Source organism: Balaenoptera musculus, chromosome 5, assembly GCF_009873245.2.
Source record: "Balaenoptera musculus isolate JJ_BM4_2016_0621 chromosome 5, mBalMus1.pri.v3, whole genome shotgun sequence".
In the NCBI taxonomy this organism is placed as follows: Eukaryota; Metazoa; Chordata; class Mammalia; order Artiodactyla; family Balaenopteridae; genus Balaenoptera; species Balaenoptera musculus.
Window position 1 is genome coordinate 22,891,014 of NC_045789.1, and position 12,241 is coordinate 22,903,254.

General features: G+C 43.9%; 1 long non-coding RNA gene and 1 pseudogene across 1 annotated transcript; one reads left to right on the forward strand and one right to left on the reverse strand.

The window, feature by feature from the left end:
• Window positions 1-1,914: 1,914 nt before the first annotated feature.
• On the reverse strand, window positions 1,915-3,149 carry LOC118895400 (annotated as a pseudogene).
• Window positions 3,150-4,479: 1,330 nt separating this feature from the next.
• On the forward strand, window positions 4,480-5,629 carry LOC118895402. The gene is made up of 3 exons (XR_005019935.1): window positions 4,480-4,794; window positions 5,380-5,499; window positions 5,540-5,629. It is a non-coding gene; the product is annotated as an uncharacterized LOC118895402 (long non-coding RNA).
• The last annotated feature ends 6,612 nt before the right edge of the window (window positions 5,630-12,241 follow it).

The following is a 12,241-nucleotide window of genomic DNA, read 5'->3' on the forward strand; positions in this document are numbered from 1 at the left end:
GGTGGAGGAGTGATACATTAGGAGTTTGGGGTTAGCAGATACAAACTATTATATATAAAATGGATAAACAACAAGGACCTACTGTATAGCACAGGGAATTACATTCAGTATCTTATAATAAACCATAATGGAAAAGAATATGAAAAAGAATATATATATATAATATATCTGAATCACTTTGCTGTACTTCCGAAACTAACACAACACTACATCAACTGTACTTCAATTTAAAAAAAAGAGACCCTTGAGGGCACATTCCCTCTCCCCTAGGGCTTTGGAAGGGGCAGTCTCTAACCCTTGAAAGGACTCAGGCAGGTCTGTGGGAGCCAAAATGCATCAACCCTATTTCTAAACTTTCGCTCTCTTTGACTGTGGCTGAATTAGTTGAGTTGTATTAACACAGGGGTAAATGCTGAATTCTGTGTGAGTCCTCTCTTCATGCCTCAAAGACAATGCCCAGATGTTATTTTTATCCCAGATCTATCCTTGGCTTCTGAAGGTTTCTAAGCCCTTTGATATAGTGATTATCACTCAATCACTTAATACCTTAACAACAAAGTTTCTAGACAAAACAGCTATCCAGGTCATATCTTCTCTCTGAGCCTCAGTTTAATATGTAAAAGAAGGTCGTCTGAACAACAACTAAGGCTCCTTATTGTGATAAAATCCTACATCTCAAGAAGCAATGGCCCCAGGCAGTCCTCGGTGGGGATAATGCAGGGCACGTGGTTGGCTGTAACAAGCAGGCGAAAGTAGGATAAAATGTGTGTCGAGCGTTCTCTCAAAGGGGAAGAATTAAGCCATTCACTCTTCTTTTACCTTTCGTTTAACACACATGTATCGAGCAGTCAGAATGTATAAAGGGGGACTTTCCTGGTGGTGCAGTGGTTAAGAATCCGCCTGCCAATGCAGGGGACATGGGTTTGAGCCCTGGTCCAGGAAGATCCCACATGCCGCGGAGCAACTAACCCCGGGCGCCACAACTACTGAGCCTGCGCTCTAGAGCCTGTGAGCCACAACTACTGAGCCCACGTGCCACAACTACTGAAGCCCCCGCGCCTGGAGCCCGTGCTCCGCAACAAGAGAAGCCACCGCAATGAGAAGCCCGCGCACCACAACGATGAGTAGCCCCCGCTCGCCGCAACTAGAGAAAGTCCGCGTGCAGCAACGAAGACACAACACAGACAACAATAAATAAATAAATAAATAAAAATTTATTTAAAAAAAAAAAAAGAATGCATAAAGAAAGAGTGCAGAAAAGACAGGTTCTGAGGAAGCTCCCGATGGAAGGATGTGGGGCAGAGCACAGACCTCTTAGAAGGGCTTGTGCTGGGGGAGAGATTGTCCAGGCGGTGACATGGGATGTAATCTTTACCCTCTGATTTAGAAAAACCCACCTAGTTTCTCTATAGGTACCTTTCATTTGTGAGGCAGTTAACCCTATTTTGGGCTCAAAACATTTGATCAGGGGAGCCATGGGATAAGAGAGAATCCTGAAAAAGCACCCTCCACAAACATCATCTGATATCACTTATATGTGGGATCTAAAATAATGATACAAATGAACTTACAAAACAGAAATAGACTCACAGACATAGAAAAGAAACTTATGGTTACCAAAAGGGAAAGGATGGGGAGGGATAAATTAGGAGTTTGGGTTTAGGAGATACAAATGACTATATGCATAAAATCGATAAACAACAAGGACCTACTGTATAGCACAGTGAACTATATTCAATATCTTGTAATAAACTGTAGTGGAAAAGAATCTGAAAAAGATATATTATAAAAATACAAATATTATAAAGAATATTTTATATATATATATATCTGAATCCCTTTGCTGTACGCCTGAAACTAACACAACATTGTAAATCAACTATACTTCAATTAAGAAATAGGCACCCACGCAACCGGTGCTCAGTCGTCTGCAGGTCAGCACAGCCTCGAACTGGCAGATCCAGGATGAGAAAGCAGGTTCCATGATGTGTTCTAAGTTCCTAAACTGGCCCACCAGGGAAAGGGCTGTCCTCACCGGAGAAGAGACTGGCGGTGAGAATGATGTTCCACACCCAGCACTGGCCTCTGATCTGCCAGTAGAAGCGGCTGGACATGTAGCTAGAGATGCAGCAAGTCAGGTCATACAGGATGGCTGCTGAGTTAATGGCCCCAGGATGGTGCACACTGAACATGCCCAGCAGTGCCATGACCATAATGCCTGCAGGGTGTAGTGGAAAGCCCATGTTAGGTTTCACCCAACCCTCTTCTGGCAATTTCAGAGGAATCAGCCAGCCCGCTTTCTCCCAGACCCAGGGCTTCCATCCAAACAATATCCCCCAGTTCTGTTGTCTAGAAAACCCACAGTAGAATAACAATAGAATATATACATCCTTGCTAGAGCCGTCCACCCCTTAGGTCTGCCCCTCACCTTGGACAGAAGAAAAGATCTGCAGATCTTTTTCTGAACAAACCACCTACTTAGTTCTACCCCTTGAGACAAAACCCTGATTAATTTTTTATCACCTCACCAGTGCCAAGGGCCGGGAACTGGGCACCCCCGCCAAGCACAGCACAGAGCAGACCACGATATGCAGGGAAGTGGGAGATATCTGTGTGGACAATTTTCTAGCCACTGTCACCTTGGTCAAAGTCATCACCAGAACCTCCAGAGGTTGGCTCTTCATCCAAGTTGTACCGAGCCAGGTCCTTTCGAAGCACACGCGTGAGAATGACAGCCACAAAACCCACCAGTAAAAGCACAAGCACCATGGAATTGATGATGGACTACCAATGGATTTCCAGTATTTGGGGAAAGAAACCGCCATCATCACCATGCACCTGTCACTCCAATGCTCACCTGACGTCTCAGACCAGTGCACGCTGCAGGTGTGGGTGAGGCCTAGGAACTCATCAGGTCATAACCCATCTAAACTGTGGGGCTTGACATCCCGCACTGAGACTCTGGCACATATAATCCAGTCTCTGTGGAATTCTAGGTGGAAGTCTAAATGGGTCCAGAGTCCTGCCTTGTGGCTGTGAGGCAGGAAGCCACTCTCCTCCATGTAGCCCACAAAGCCACAGATTGGCAAGTTGTCCACCACAAATTCAAAATAGTATAGTTCCTTTATGGCCTGGCGCAGCTGTTCCATCTACAAAGAGCAAGTCAGGAGTCAAACAAGGCTTCCCCAGGCATTGGATTAGAGCAGGGTTTCACCCTCAGCACTAATGACATTTGGGGCTGGATAATTCCTTGTTGTGAGGCTGTCCTATGCCTTGTAAGATGCGCCATCCCTGGCTTCTTACTAGATATCAGTAGCGTCCCCCCGTAGTGACAATCAAAAATATCTCCAGACATATCTCCAAATGTCTCTGAGAGACAAAAGCCCCCTGTTGAGGGACTTCCCCTGTGGTCCAGTGGCTAAGACTCCTTGCTCCCAATGCATGGGGCCCACGTTCAATCCCTGGTCAGGGAACTAGATCCTGCATGCCACAATTTAAGACCCTGCCAGCCACAACTAAGACCCGGTGCAGCCAAATAAATAAATAAATATTAAAAAAAAAAAAGAAAAAGCCCCCTGTTGAGAACCACTGGTTAGACCCTAGTATGTTGAGATTCTCCGAAATGAGCAAGTATGACTTGACAGGATGAAGGCCTAGAAGAAGAGGGATAAGGTGTAGGAAGGTCTGGAGTAGACTAAGGAAAAGTGCCCTAAGATAGAAATTGCTGAAGAAAAAAGCATGACAGGGAAGATTAGGTAGAGTGTACAGGAACCAGTTAAAAAAGCTGAGAGGTAGGAATGGAAAAAAATGACTACGTAGGAGTGATAGTTGGGACCTTATTACCAACAGAGAAGCTTCAAGTCGGGAGCCCTGGGTTCTGATATCAACTCTGCAATCCACTATCCATGTAATCTTGAAGTTACTTCTGAGCAAGTATGTTTCTTCATCAACCAAATGCAAATACTACTACCTGTCCTGCCTGCCACATGAGGCTGTAGTTAGAATCAAATCAGATCATTTCCCATAAAGGTGCTTTGAAAATCAAAAAAAAAAAAAAGACACCCTACACCTCTCCCCACCCTCCCAATCAGAGGGACAAACCAAGGGCTGAAGTGGCCCAGTCTGCCTTCTTGCGGGTGTCAGTGCTGGGTTAGAAGCTCAGGTTATTCATGTGCATGAGCTAGGGAGTCTTTAAAATCCTAGCTTTTTCCCAATTTCGCCCTGAGTTTGGGAGGAGGTGGGTGAGAGTGGCCTGAGGTACCTTAGGACCCATCTCTGCCTGTGGCTCTTTTCTCTTAAAAACTTCTTTTCTGGAGGTTGAAATGAATCTCCCCATCAGTCTGTGATGGGGGGAGGAGGGGTTATTATCTCTCATATTTCACAGACAGGAATAGTAAAGAATTCAAAGCTTGAGTAATGTTCCCAAGGTCATGTGGTGAATTAGTAACCGAGACAGGGAAAGGATTCAGGTTTCTGGTCCTTTCAGTTTTTTTGCCTCAGCATTAGATCTTGCTGTCTCTTTAAATCTCACATGTAGTTAGGATTAGGGTCTGTAGCTGTGTATTAGTTCCATCTTAACTTTGCTCATTAAAAAAAATAGTGGGGCAACCCTTCCTTTCCTAAACTTCTACTGCAAATCTGCTTTGTGACTTTATTGGGCAAGACCTAAAAGATGGTCTAATTTCCCCCCAGCACAGCTGAATATCCTTGTTCTTTCGGCTATTGGTATTCTGCAGCAGCTGTCTGATGGAGATGGAGAGCTCCAACAAGGATGGGCCGGAACTCCAGCTGCTGGTAAGCAAGTGTTCACTATTTATAGCGAGAGGGGGGCTGCAAAATTTTTTCCTTGAGTCGTTTTGATGCAACCAACAGGAAGTGGGCTCTGATAGATGCTAAACTTGATGACATGAACGAGGTCTATTACAGCACTTCTCAAACTTGTCTGCATCAGAATCACCCAGAGGGGAGGGGCTTGTTGAAACACAGACTCCTGGGTACCACCCCCAGAGTTTGTGAATCAGTAGATCTGGGATGGGGCTTGAGAAAGTGCATTTCTAACAAGTTTTTGGGTAATGCTGACGCTGCGGATTGGAGAACCACTGCTTTATCGTAATGGGTGGAGTGTCCGGGCAAGGGCCATCGTATATGGTAGCAGACTGAACCCAAGAAAGGCACTGACATGCACCAAAAGGCTCTTTCTGGTGATCTCACTGTCCTTGTCCAATCAAAATCAGTCACTTCTGAGCCGGCATTTCCAGGGCAAAGGTATTATTTTATAAATAAAGAAAATGGCATAAGATTTAAAGGATAGCGTTCATAAGAAATATGTGTGTGTATTATTTAATAAAAATTATTCCCTCCCCCCCCCTCTTTCTCCAGTGAAAAAAGTGTGACTTGTTAGGTCATTTTATCACATCGTAATGTTTGGAGTCAAGACTGGCAGATTTCACCTCCACTTTCAACTCCAGCCAGAGACAAACACCGGCCTTGCCGGCTGAGGTATCCACCTTTTTTCTTTTTTTTTTTGTTTTTTTTTGAGGTATCCACCTTTGATCGATGGCCAGGAAAAAGCAAGCAGACAAGTCCTGGGAGAACATGGCTGATCTGCTAAGTAGACCAAGACTTTGGCGTTGGCCTCTCAATTTCTGGTATGAGACGGGCCTGTTTAAGTTTCCTGCTTCTTTTTGAATGAATTTTGGTATTTTATATGTTCCTCAAAAATGATCCATTTCACTCAGACTTTGAAAATAGGAATACATATTTGTACAAATGATTCTTTTACAAGAATTTTAATTTCTTATATACAAATATCAAGTCATTATTATCATTATTTTACACCTGAAACTAATATGATGTTATATGTCAAATACATCTCAATAAATAAAGTTTAAAAAGAAAAGAATTATAGTTTCCTATATATGTGTGTTAATCCAGTTTCTAATTCCTAACTTGATTTGTATTTTTCCCCTTTTTCCTTGATTAGTCTAACTTAGTGGATTATTTATTATTGTAGCTGTTTTTTCTTTGATGAACCAGCTCTGGATTTCTTTATCAATATGAAGACCTGCAAAGGGTCTGAGATTTTATCCTATTTGCAAGCTAACAGCTTAGTTAGTCTGTTGGTAGAGCATGCAAGCCTCCCAGGTCCAAGACAGCTAGAGTATCAGCATTTTTGCCACTTCCCACAGGTCCTTGCCATGGAGGCCGCGTGATGCTTTCTCACGTAGTAGGTTGGAGGAGAGGAATCCGAATCCTAAGCTTAGCAAACTCAACTCTTTCATAAGGAAAGTAAGAATGCCTGCCCTTGGCTCCAGGTAGGGGCACCCTCTCTAGCTTCCCAAGCTGTTTGCTACACAAACCTCCTTGAAAAGATAGTCTAGAACAAAAGTAGTCAGTGTGTCTGCTCCTGAGATGTGCAGAAATGCAAGCCACCCATGGGAGCACTGTCTCCCAACAATCAATTCCACTGACTTTGTTTTCAACAACATCATATTCTGCTTTCATTTTAAATTCTATTTTCCTTAGATTTTAAAAGTTATTCTTTTTTTAGTCTTCTTGAATAGTCACTTCCTTCATATTCATTCTTAAGCTAAAAAGGTTTTAAGATTATGACGTTTCCTCTGAATAAATCTTTGACTACCTCTCATAGATGTTAATAAGTAGTGTTCTCTTGATCATTATTTGCTAAATTATCTAGCTTTTCTTTCTTTTTTCTTTTTTTTTCTTTTTTAATAAATTTATTTATTTATTTATTTTTGGCTGTGTTGGGTCTTCGTTTCTGTGCGAGGGCTTTCTCCAGTTGCGGCGAGCGGGGGCCACTCTTCGTCGCGGTGCGCGGGCCTCTCACTGTCGCGGCCTCTCTTGTTGTGGAGCACAGGCTCCAGACGCGCAGGCTCAGTAGTTGTGGCGCACGGGCTTAGTTGCTCCACGGCATGTGGGATCATCCCAGACCAGGGCTCGAACCCGTGTCCCCTGCATTGGCAGGCAGATTCTTAACCACTGCGCCACCAGGGAAGCCCTAGCTTTTCTTTCTTATTTAGGAGGTTCCAAGGGTTTGAACAAAATGAATCAATCATCTTTGGCTCTGCTACTCTCTCAGTTTACTCTGGAAGCTGTTGTCTTTACCTCAAACTTTGTAGATTAAAGCCATAAAGCCCTTTTTAATAGGATCTATGTGACTTGTGTGCTAAACAAGTTTGCATTGCACTTTATTGCAGTTTAAGAGGAAATGGGATTTGGAAGATGAAGGTTCAAGCCTGACTCTGCCACTTCATATTGGTAACCCAATAAATGCCCATTTTGAGTCTCACTTTTGTCCGCAAATGTCGGATTGAATTATATTATCTCTCATGTCCTTTTCAATTTATGACTCTAAGAGATTTGGAATTAGTTTCAATTACACTCTGAATGATTTCTAGGCTGACTTGTTAGTGGAAGCAACACGGCCAAGTGGAAAGCTCTCTGGCCTTAGAGACTGGAAAAGCTGCGTTCAACCCTTGCCATGGGCAGGAAATGCTTGATTCCTCACATGTTTTCTTGTGTGATGCGTTCAGAGGAAAGAAAATCGCATGGCCCTGGCAGCTCATTTCCTCCCATTTTTGTAGCAAGAAGCCAGCTCAGTTGGTCAGAGTTAACTAAGGAAGAAAGAGCCTGGGACTTCCCTGGTTGTGCGGTGGTTAAGAATCTGCCTGCCAATGCAGGGGATATGGGTTTGAGCCCTGGTCCGGGAAGATCCCACATGCCATGGAGCAGCTAAGCCTGTGCACCACAACTACTGAGCCTGCGCTCTAGAGCCCGCGAGCCGCAACTACTGAGCCCACGAGCCACACTGCTGAGCCTGTGTGCCACAACTACTGAAGCTTGCATGCCTAGAGCCCATGCTCTGTAACAAGAGAAGCCACCGCAGTGAGAAGCCCGCACACTGCAAGGAAGAGTAACCCCTGCTCGCTGCAACTAGAGAAAGTCCATGCACAGCAATGAAGACCCAACACAGACAAAAATAAATAAATAAAATAAATAAATTTTTTTTAAAAAAAGGGAGGAAGAGCCTGATGCTGGAAGCTGAGCCTGGGAGCTTCCCCGTTCTAACAAGGCTGTCTGTTTCACGGCTCAGGAAGCTCCATTACTACAGAATTACCTAGATGTTCCCGTGCTTCTTTCTCTAAATGCGTGTAGAGCACTAAAGGCATGGAGCACCTCTCCTGGGACCTTTCCATGATGTGTCTGCCTCCTATGCTGAGTCCCACACACCTCTCTGGGGCATGATGGGACCTCAGAGACTCACGAACACTCGTTACTTCTATGCTTTTAAGTTTCCCCCTGATAAATCCTATTTTTAATTAACACCATGTGTGCTGTTAATATGTGTGTTCCTGTCCTTTTCGTACAACCCATACTGTTTTTTCTTTTTAATACATTTATTTATTTATTTATTTATTTTTGGCTGCGTTGGGTCTTTGCTGCTGCGTGGGCTTTCTCTAGTTGCAGCGAGCTGGGGCTACTCTTCCTTGCGGCGCGCGGGCTTCTCATTGCGGTGGCTTCTCTTGTTGCAGAGCATGGGCTCTAGGCACGTGGGCTTCAGTAGTTGTGGCACACGGGCTCAGTAGTTGTGGCTCACGGGCTCTAGAGCATAGGGTCAGTAGTTGTGGCACACAGGCTTAGTTGCTCCGCGACATGCGGGATCTTCCCGGACCAGGGCCCAAACCCGTGTCCCCTGCATTGGCAGGCGGATTCTTAACCACTGCGCCACCAGGGAAGTACCCAACCGATACTGTTTGGTGAGTATCATACACTAAGTGCTTTACGCACAGCATTTCATTTAATCCCCATAACGAGCTTGGCTGTCGGGTATATTATCCCCATTTTACAAACAGGGGAAACCTAGTGCTCAGAAAAGTTCAGCAATTTGCTGGAAGAGGCAGAGCTAGAGTTTGAATCAAATTGTTTGGTTTTCGGGCCTGTGCTTTTAACTCTAAAAGGGCTCCATTCACATCCTAGACATCACAGATTATTTTCCTGCAGCTGGCGCAAAAGGGTCTTATTAAAAAAAACAACAGTATGTTAAGACACCTTTTTTAATAGATGAAGATAAAGGGTAAGGGATGCCTTTTCCAATTTGTCTAAAAGCACCACGTGGACAACCAGCAGCTCTGATGTAACGTGACTGTGTCGTAAGAGGCAATTATCACACGGTGATGAAAATGTTTTTAGGGTTTTGTTTTTTTTTTTAAGGAAAGGTTCAATTCAAGACGCATTCAGCACTCTTCAGAATGCAAAGCCCAGTCTCAGAGGGAGGAGGGAAGGAAGGGCAGGGCTGGCGGTGGTGTTTCAGGAAGCCCAATACCTTGACCTCTGAGGTCCTAAGGCCAGAACATTCAAGGTAACCTCAGCTTCTCATTCTTTCCTTGCTGCTCTGTTGACACGATTTCCCAGATCTCATAGGAAAAGTATTGGGAGCTCTAGTGTCTGTGAGAGTTCCACAGCACTGCTGCTTAAAGAAAATAATTTGTTGTCCTACTGGTGACACGGTAGACGGTGACTAGGAACACCCGTTTTACAAAGGCAGATGGGAGAAATCTTCATTTTTAGGAAATTCACTTTATTATGTTTCCTGAGCTAAAAATGATGCTTTGGATCCACAGTGCTACAGACCCACATGGGTCTATGGAGATTCCCTACCTTCCTAACAGCATTTTGTTACAAAATACTCTTTAATTCTTTTCCATAAGGCTCAAATGTCCTACTTCGACATGCTATTTTCAGTTTTTGTGAGCAAAATACTCTTCTGAGACTTGCCAGCACTCACATTAACTCATTCCTTTCTTTTCTCCCGGCTCAGCAAATAACAGATCCTCTGGGGTCCGAGCAGGGCCTAGTCTTCTAGATTCTCCCTTGACTCGCCTGTCATCTGGTTTAAACAGATTCTCACTTCAGGGGAGCCAGCAGTCCTCCAAGTGTCCCCGGAGGACTTGTGATAGCAAATATGTGTATATACTCTCAACACCCAGATACGTATAAGTACGCATCCTCGCTGGGCGATGTGCTAAAACAGTGAGGTGAATGGCCTCACTGGGCTTGGGAAGTAAAGCACAAGACTTTGCTGGTATACCTAAACGCAGATGCAAGGAGAGCCACACAGAAACACATGCACGTCCATACAGAAATAGATACATTACCCAGAGACAGCAGAGGGAGGCACGGAGGACTTCCTATAAGAGGTATATGTCAGGGAGGAAGAAATTTTCCTCTACCCTTCTAGGTTCTTTTGGCTGGTCTAAGAATTAAATTGACATGAGATGGATGAACAGGAGAAAATCAAACAAAAGTTTAATAACATGCATACAAGGGAGAGACCCAGAAGTGAGTAACTCGCCAAAACGGCCGAAACCCTCACCTTAAAGACCATCCTCAGTTAAAGACCAAAGAGGATGTTGGGAGTAGTGGTTTGGGATCTCAAAGGGGGAGGAAGGCAATTGACATGGAGACGGAAAAGCAAATGTTTGGTGAACAAATGTTTGCTGGGCCGTGCAGAGATAACAAGACATGGAGAGGAATTTTAACAAACAGACCTTGCCAGGTTCCTCCCTGTCTGCACACCTAGTTCATACTATAGTTACCTATGGCAAAAGCTCCCTTCCTGGAACCGGTCCTCTTATCTCCGTCCTTTAGGCATTTAGGGGGAAGATCAAAGGTTCTCCCTGAGTCTTTTGGGCCTTGATTGTTTTCAGCTCAAAATAATCCACATGCCAAAGAGATATTTTTGGGGTGGTGAATTTTGCTCCCCTACACCAACAAATACCTTCAATAGACTTTTGATTTCAAAGGATGCCAGGAACTGGGAGGAAGGTAAAATTGGCACAAACTCAAGAAGACAGCTGCCTTGATGAGAATAGGTTCACAGACAGCTCAAAGCAAAAGAATAGGGCCCTGGAATTTCATGTAAGTCTAGTTCCTAGCTTGGAATCTAGCAAAAGGAATAATTCTTTTTTTTTTATTTTTTATTTTTATAAATTTATTTATTTATTTATTGACTGCATTGGGTCTTCATTGCTGTGCGCGGGCTTTCTCTAGTTGCATTGAGCGGGGGCTACTCTTTGTTGCGGTGCGCTGGCTTCTCATTGCAGTGGCTTCTCTTGTTGTGGAGCACAGGCTCTAGGCGTGTGGGCTTCAGTAGTTGTGGCACGTGGGCTCAGTAGTTGTGGCTCACAGGCTCTAGAGCACAGGCTCAGTAGTTGTGGTGCACGGGCTTAGTTGCTCCGCAGCATGTGGGATTTTCCCGGACCAGGGCTTGAACCCGTGTCCCCTGCACTGGCAGACGGATTCTTAACCACTGCGCCACCAGGGAAGTCCCAAAAGGAATAATTCTAACAATGTGACTTGCTGTGATTCTTCAGCACCACCAAGAGAGGGGAGAATTTGATCTACACAGGGGTGTACCTAGTAGGAAAGTGGTTTTATGTAAGTTGTATGGGTGACTTGTGTGAATGTCCTTTAAACCTATGTAGTTTCCTTTTTACTGATTCCAGGTTCTTCTATATTAGCCTTCTGATAACAACTTTGGCTCCCTGAGAGGTCTCTAACTACTGCTCAACTCAGCAGAATTGTAGTAATACCAAAGATAGTTTCCCTTGGAGTTTTTTGGGTGCTTCCTAGAGAAATACTAAATCAGGTATGTCTCCCACTACAAAAATAAAAAGTATATCCTGGTGCATAAATTAGTCTCTTGAGAGTTGGGGTAATACAAATTCATTCAGTAGAATTTGAGCTAAGAAAATGGAGTTTATCTTTAACATCAGCCAAAATAGCACTTCCTAAAAGAATTTACACTAACCCTTCAAGAAGTAATCTCATAGCTTTCATTCATCCATTCATTCATTCACTCACTCATTTGACAAATATTTATTTAACACTTTATATATGCCAGGTCACCTTCTAGGTGGTAGGGATACATCAGAGAACAAAATACTCAAAACTCTCGTGGAGCTTATATTCTGGTGGAGTTAGTGCCTTGGGCTGTCCTTTTATGGAGCTTCACACAGCGTATTGTTACTCATTTGTGTGATCATTTGATTCGGTTTTTTCCTCTTCTGTAAGGTCCATGAGGACTGGGTCAATTTTGCTGAGCATTGCACATTTGGCACTCACACAGTGCCGACTCGTAAAAGACACTCAATAAATATTTGTTGAATGAGTAAATTAGTAAATTCTCAAAGTTTCACAGCTGGACTCTGGGCCTCAAGCA